This window comes from Equus asinus, chromosome 1, assembly GCF_041296235.1.
Source record: "Equus asinus isolate D_3611 breed Donkey chromosome 1, EquAss-T2T_v2, whole genome shotgun sequence".
Classification (NCBI taxonomy): domain Eukaryota; kingdom Metazoa; phylum Chordata; class Mammalia; order Perissodactyla; family Equidae; genus Equus; species Equus asinus.
In genome coordinates, this window is record NC_091790.1 from 78,847,623 (window position 1) to 78,853,622 (window position 6,000).

Below are 6,000 nucleotides of genomic sequence, written 5' to 3' on the forward strand. Positions count from 1 at the left end.
TTCCCCTTTGGAAACAAGGCAGGGCTTTGTGCCTTGAATCTCTAGGGCAATGTAGCACACCCAGAGCAGAAGTTCTATTTCAGCCAGATCAGGCCTGCAAAGAAAGTGCGTTTCACAGGCCTTTGGAAGAGATATTCCCGGTAGGCTGTAAGAGCATTGTGCAAAGAGAGTTGCTTCTTAGCTTCCCAAAGAGCTGGAAGCAAGATGCTTTGGGACCTATCTCTGCCTTTGGAAACAATTCAGCACTTTGTGTCTTGAAGCTCTAGGGCAATGTAGCACACCCACAGCAGAAGTTCTACTTCAGCCAGATCAGACCCGCAAAGAAACTGCGTTTCACAGCCCTTTGTAACGCATGTTCCCGGTAGGCTGTAAGAGCCCAATGCAGAGCGAGTTGTTTCTTAGCTTCGCAAAGAGCTGGAAGCAGGATGCTTCGTGGCCTATCAAAGAACTTCCTAAAATATTCAGCACGTTGTGCCTTGAAGCTCTAGGGCAATGTAGCAGACCCAGAGCAGGAGTTCTACTTCAGCCACATCAGGCCTGCCAAGAAACTGCGTTTCACAGACATTTCTAGGAGATGTTCCCGGTAGGCTCTAAGAGCCCAATGCAGAGCGAGTTGTTTCTTAGCTTCCCAAAGAGCTGGAAGCAAGATGCTTTGGGGCTTATCTTCCCCTTTGGAAACAAGGCAGGGCTTTGTGCCTTGAATCTCTAGGGCAATGTAGCACACCCAGAGCAGAAGTTCTAATTCAGCCAGATCAGGCCTGCAAAGAAAGTGCGTTTCCCAGGCCTTCGGAAGAGATGTTCCCGGTAGGCTGTCAGAGCACTGTGCACTGCGAGTTGATTCTTAGCTTCGCAAAGAGCTGGAAGCAAGATGGTTTGGGGCCTATCTCCGGCTTTGGAAACAAGGCAGGGCTTTGAGCCTTGGAGCTCTAGGGCAATGTAGCACACCCACAGCAGAAGTTCTACTTCATCCAGATCGGGCCTTCATAAAAGTGCGTTTCACAGGCCTTTGGAAGAGATGTTCCCGGTAGGCTGTAAGAGCACTGTGCAAAGAGAGTTGCATCTTAGCTTCCCAAAGAGCTGGAAGCAAGATGCTTTGGGGCCTATCTCTGTCTTTGGAACCAATTCAGCACTTTGTGCCTTGAAGCTCTAGGCCAATGTAGCACACCCACAGCAGAAGTTCTACTTCAGCCAGATCAGGCCCGCAAAGAAACTGCGTTTCACAGCCCTTTGTAACGCATGTTCCCGGTAGGCTGTAAGAGCCCAATGCAGAGCGAGTTGTTTCATAGCTTCGCAAAGAGCTGGAAGCAAGATGCTTTGGGGCCTATCTTCAGCTTTGGAAACAAGGCAGGGCTTTGAGCCTTGGAGCTCTAGGGCAATGTAGCACACCAAGGGCAGAATTTCTACTTCAGCCAGATCAGGCCTGCCAAGAAACTGCATTCACCATGACTTTGTAAGAGATGTTCCCCATGGGCTGTAAGAACACTGTGCAGAGCGAGTTGTTTCATAGCTTCCCAAAGAGCTGGAAGCAAGATGCTTTGGGGCTTATCTTCCCCTTTGGAAACAAAGCAGGGCTTTGTGCCTTGAATCTCTAGGGCAATGTAGAACACCCAGAGCAGAAGTTCTACTTCAGCCAGATCAGGCCTGCCAAGAAAGTGCGTTTCACAGGCATTTGGAAGAGATGTTCCCGATAGGCTGTAAGAGGACTGTGCAAAGAGAGTTGCTTCTTAGCTTCCCAAAGAGCTGGAAGCAAGATGTTTTGGGGCCTATCTCAGTCTTTGGAAACAATTCAGCACTTTGTGCCTTGAAGCTCTAGGGCAATGTAGAAGACCCAGAGCAGGAGATCTACTTCTGCCAGATCAGGCCTGCAAAGAAACTGCGTTTCACAGACATTTTTAGGAGATGTTCCGGGTAGGCTCTAAGAGTCCAATGCAGAGCGAGTGGTTTCGTAGCTTCCCAAAGAGCTGGAAGCAAGATGCTTTGGGGCTTATCTTCCCCTTTGGAAACAAGGCAGGGCTTTGTGCCTTGAATCTCTAGGGCAATGTAGCACACCCAGAGCAGAAGTTCTACTTCAGCCAGATCAGGCCTGCCAAGAAAGTGCGTTTCACAGGCCTTCGGAAGAGATGTTCCCGGTAGGCTGTAAGAGCATTGTGCAAAGAGAGTTGGTTCTTAGCTTCCCAAAGAGCTGGAAGCAAGATGCTTTGGGGCCTATCTCCGTCTTTGGAAACAAGGCAGGGCTTTGAGTCTTGGAGCTCTCGGGCAATGTAGCACACCAAGAGCAGAAGTTCTACTTCAGCCCGATCGAACCTGCAATGAAACTGCGTTTCACAGGCCTTTGGAATAGATGTTCCCGGTAGGCTGTCAGAGCACTGTGCAGAGTGAGTTGTTTCTTAGCTTCCCAAAGAGCTGGAAGCAAGATGCTTTGGGGCTTATCTTCCCCTTTGGAAACAAGGCATTCTTTGTGCCTTGAATCTCTAGGGCAATGTAGCATACCCAGAGCAGAAGTTCTATTTCAGCCAGATCAGGCCTGCAAAGAAAGTGCGTTTCACAGGCCTTTGGAAGAGATGTTCCCGGTAGGCTGTCAGAGCACTGTGCACTGCGAGTTGATTCTAAGCATCGCAAAGAGCTGGAAGCAAGATGGTTTGGGGCCTATCTCCGGCTTTGGAAACAAGGCAGGGCTTTGAGCCTTGGAGCTCTAGGGCAATGTAGCACACCCACAGCAGAAGTTCTACTTCATCCAGATCGGGCCTTCACAAAAGTGCGTTTCACAGGCCTTTGGAAGAGATGTTCCCGGTAGGCTGTAAGAGCACTGTGCAAAGAGAGTTGCTTCTTAGCTTCCCAAAGAGCTGGAAGCAAGATGCTTTGGGGACTATCTCTGTCTTTGGAAACAATTCAGCACTTTGTGCCTTGAAGCTCTAGGGCAATGTAGCACACACACAGCAGAAGTTCTACTTCAGCCAGATCAGGCCTGCCAAGAAACTGCATTCACCATGACTTTGTAAGAGAAGTTCCCCATGGGCTGTAAGAACACTGTGCAGAGCGAGTTGTTTCATAGCTTCCCATAGAGCTGGAAGCAAGATGCTTCGTGGCCTATCAAAGAACTTCCTAAAATATTCAGCACGTTGTGCCTTGAAGCTCTAGGGCAATGTAGCAGACCCAGAGCAGGAGTTCTACTTCAGCCACATCAGGCCTGCCAAGAAACTGCGTTTCACAGACATTTCTAGGAGATGTTCCCGGTAGGCTCTAAGAGCCCAATGCAGAGCGAGTTGTTTCTTAGCTTCCCAAAGAGCTGGAAGCAAGATGCTTTGGGGCTTATCTTCCCCTTTGGAAACAAGGCAGGGCTTTGTGCCTTGAATCTCTAGGGCAATGTAGCACACCCAGAGCAGAAGTTCTATTTCAGCCAGATCAGGCCTGCAAAGAAAGTGCGTTTCACAGGCCTTTGGAAGAGATGTTCCCGGTAGGCTGTCAGAGCACTGTGCACTGCGAGTTGATTCTTAGCTTCGCAAAGAGCTGGAAGCAAGATGGTTTGGGGCCTATCTCCGGCTTTGGAAACAAGGCAGGGCTTTGAGCCTTGGAGCTCTAGGGCAATGTAGCACACCCACAAAAGAAGTTCTACTTCATCCAGATCGGGCCTTCAGAAAAGTGTGTTTCACAGGCCTTTGGAAGAGATGTTCCCGGTAGGCTGTAAGAGCACTGTGCAAAGAGAGTTGCTTCTTAGCTTCCCAAAGAGCTGGAAGCAAGATGCTTTGGGACCTATCTCTGTCTTTGGAAACAATTCAGCACTTTGTGCCTTGAAGCTCTAGGGCAATGTAGCACACCCACAGCAGAAGTTCTACTTCAGCCAGATCAGACCCGCAAAGAAACTGCGTTTCACAGCCCTTTGTAACGCATGTTCCCGGTAGGCTGTAAGAGCCCAATGCAGAGCGAGTTGTTTCTTAGCTTCGCAAAGAGCTGGAAGCAAGATGCTTTGGGGCCTATCTTCAGCTTTGGAAACAAGGCAGGGCTTTGAGCCTTGGAGCTCTAGGGCAATGTAGCACACCAAGGGCAGAATTTCTACTTCAGCCAGATCAGGCCTGCCAAGAAACTGCATTCACCATGACTTTGTAAGAGATGTTCCCCATGGGCTGTAAGAACACTGTGCAGAGCGAGTTGTTTCATAGCTTCCCATAGAGCTGGAAGCAAGATGCTTCGTGGCCTATCAAAGAACTTCCTAAAATATTCAGCACGTTGTGCCTTGAAGCTCTAGGGCAATGTAGCAGACCCAGAGCAGGAGATCTACTTCTGCCAGATCAGGCCTGCAAAGAAACTGCGTTTCACAGACATTTTTAGGAGATGTTCCGGGTAGGCTCTAAGAGTCCAATGCAGAGCGAGTGGTTTCGTAGCTTCCCAAAGAGCTGGAAGCAAGATGCTTTGGGGCTTATCTTCCCCTTTGGAAACAAGGCAGGGCTTTGTGCCTTGAATCTCTAGGGCAATGTAGCACACCCAGAGCAGAAGTTCTACTTCAGCCAGATCAGGCCTGCCAAGAAAGTGCATTTCACAGGCCTTCGGAAGAGATGTTCCCGGTAGGCTGTAAGAGCACTGTGCAAAGAGAGTTGGTTCTTAGCTTCCCAAAGAGCTGGAAGCAAGATGCTTTGGGGCCTATCTCCGTCTTTGGAAACAAGGCAGGGCTTTGAGTCTTGGAGCTCTCGGGCAATGTAGCACACCAATAGCAGAAGTTCTACTTCAGCCCGATCGAACCTGCAATGAAACTGCGTTTCACAGGCCTTTGGAATAGATGTTCCCGGTAGGCTGTCAGAGCACTGTGCAGAGCGAGTTGTTTCTTAGCTTCCCAAAGAGCTGGAAGCAAGATGCTTTGGGGCCTATCTCTGTCTTTGGAAACAATTCAGCACTTTGTGCCTTGAAGCTCTAGGGCAATGTAGCACACCCACAGCAGAAGTTCTACTTCAGCCAGATCAGGCCCGCAAAGAAACTGCGTTTCACAGCCCTTTGTAAGGGATGTTCCCGGTAGGCTGTAAGGGCCCAATGCAGAGCGAGTTGTTTCTTAGCTTCCCAAAGAGCTGGAAGCAAGATGCTTTGGGGCTTATCTTCCCCTTTGGAAACAAGGCAGGGCTTTGTGCCTTGAATCTCTAGGGCAATGTAGCACACCCAGAGCAGAAGTTCTACTTCAGCCAGATCAGGCCTGCCAAGAAAGTGCGTTTCACAGGCCTTTGGAAGAGATGTTCCCGGTAGGCTGTAAGAGCATTGTGCAAAGAGAGTTGGTTCTTAGCTTCCCAAAGAGCTGGAAGCAAGATGCTTTGGGGACTATCTCTGTCTTTGGAAACAATTCAGCACTTTGTGCCTTGAAGCTCTAGGGCAATGTAGCACACCCACAGCAGAAGTTCTACTTCAGCCAGATCGGGCCTGCCAAGAAACTGCATTCACCATGACTTTGTAAGAGAAGTTCCCCATGGGCTGTAAGAACACTGTGCAGAGCGAGTTGTTTCATAGCTTCCCATAGAGCTGGAAGCAAGATGCTTCGTGGCCTATCAAAGAACTTCCTAAAATATTCAGCACGTTGTGCCTTGAAGCTCTAGGGCAATGTAGCAGACCCAGAGCAGGAGTTCTACTTCAGCCACATCAGGCCTGCCAAGAAACTGCGTTTCACAGACATTTCTAGGAGATGTTCCCGGTAGGCTCTAAGAGCCCAATGCAGAGCGAGTTGTTTCTTAGCTTCCCAAAGAGCTGGAAGCAAGATGCTTTGGGGCTTATCTTCCCCTTTGGAAACAAGGCAGGCTTTGTGCCTTGAATCTCTAGGGCAATGTAGCACACCCAGAGCAGAAGTTCTACTTCAGCCAGAACAGGCCTGCCAAGAAAGTGCGTTTCACAGGCCTTTGGAAGAGATGTTCCCGGTAGGCTGTAAGAGCATTGTGCAAAGAGAGTTGGTTCTTAGCTTCCCAAAGAGCTGGAAGCAAGATGCTTTGGGGACTATCTCTGTCTTTGGAAACAATTCAGCACTTTGTGCCT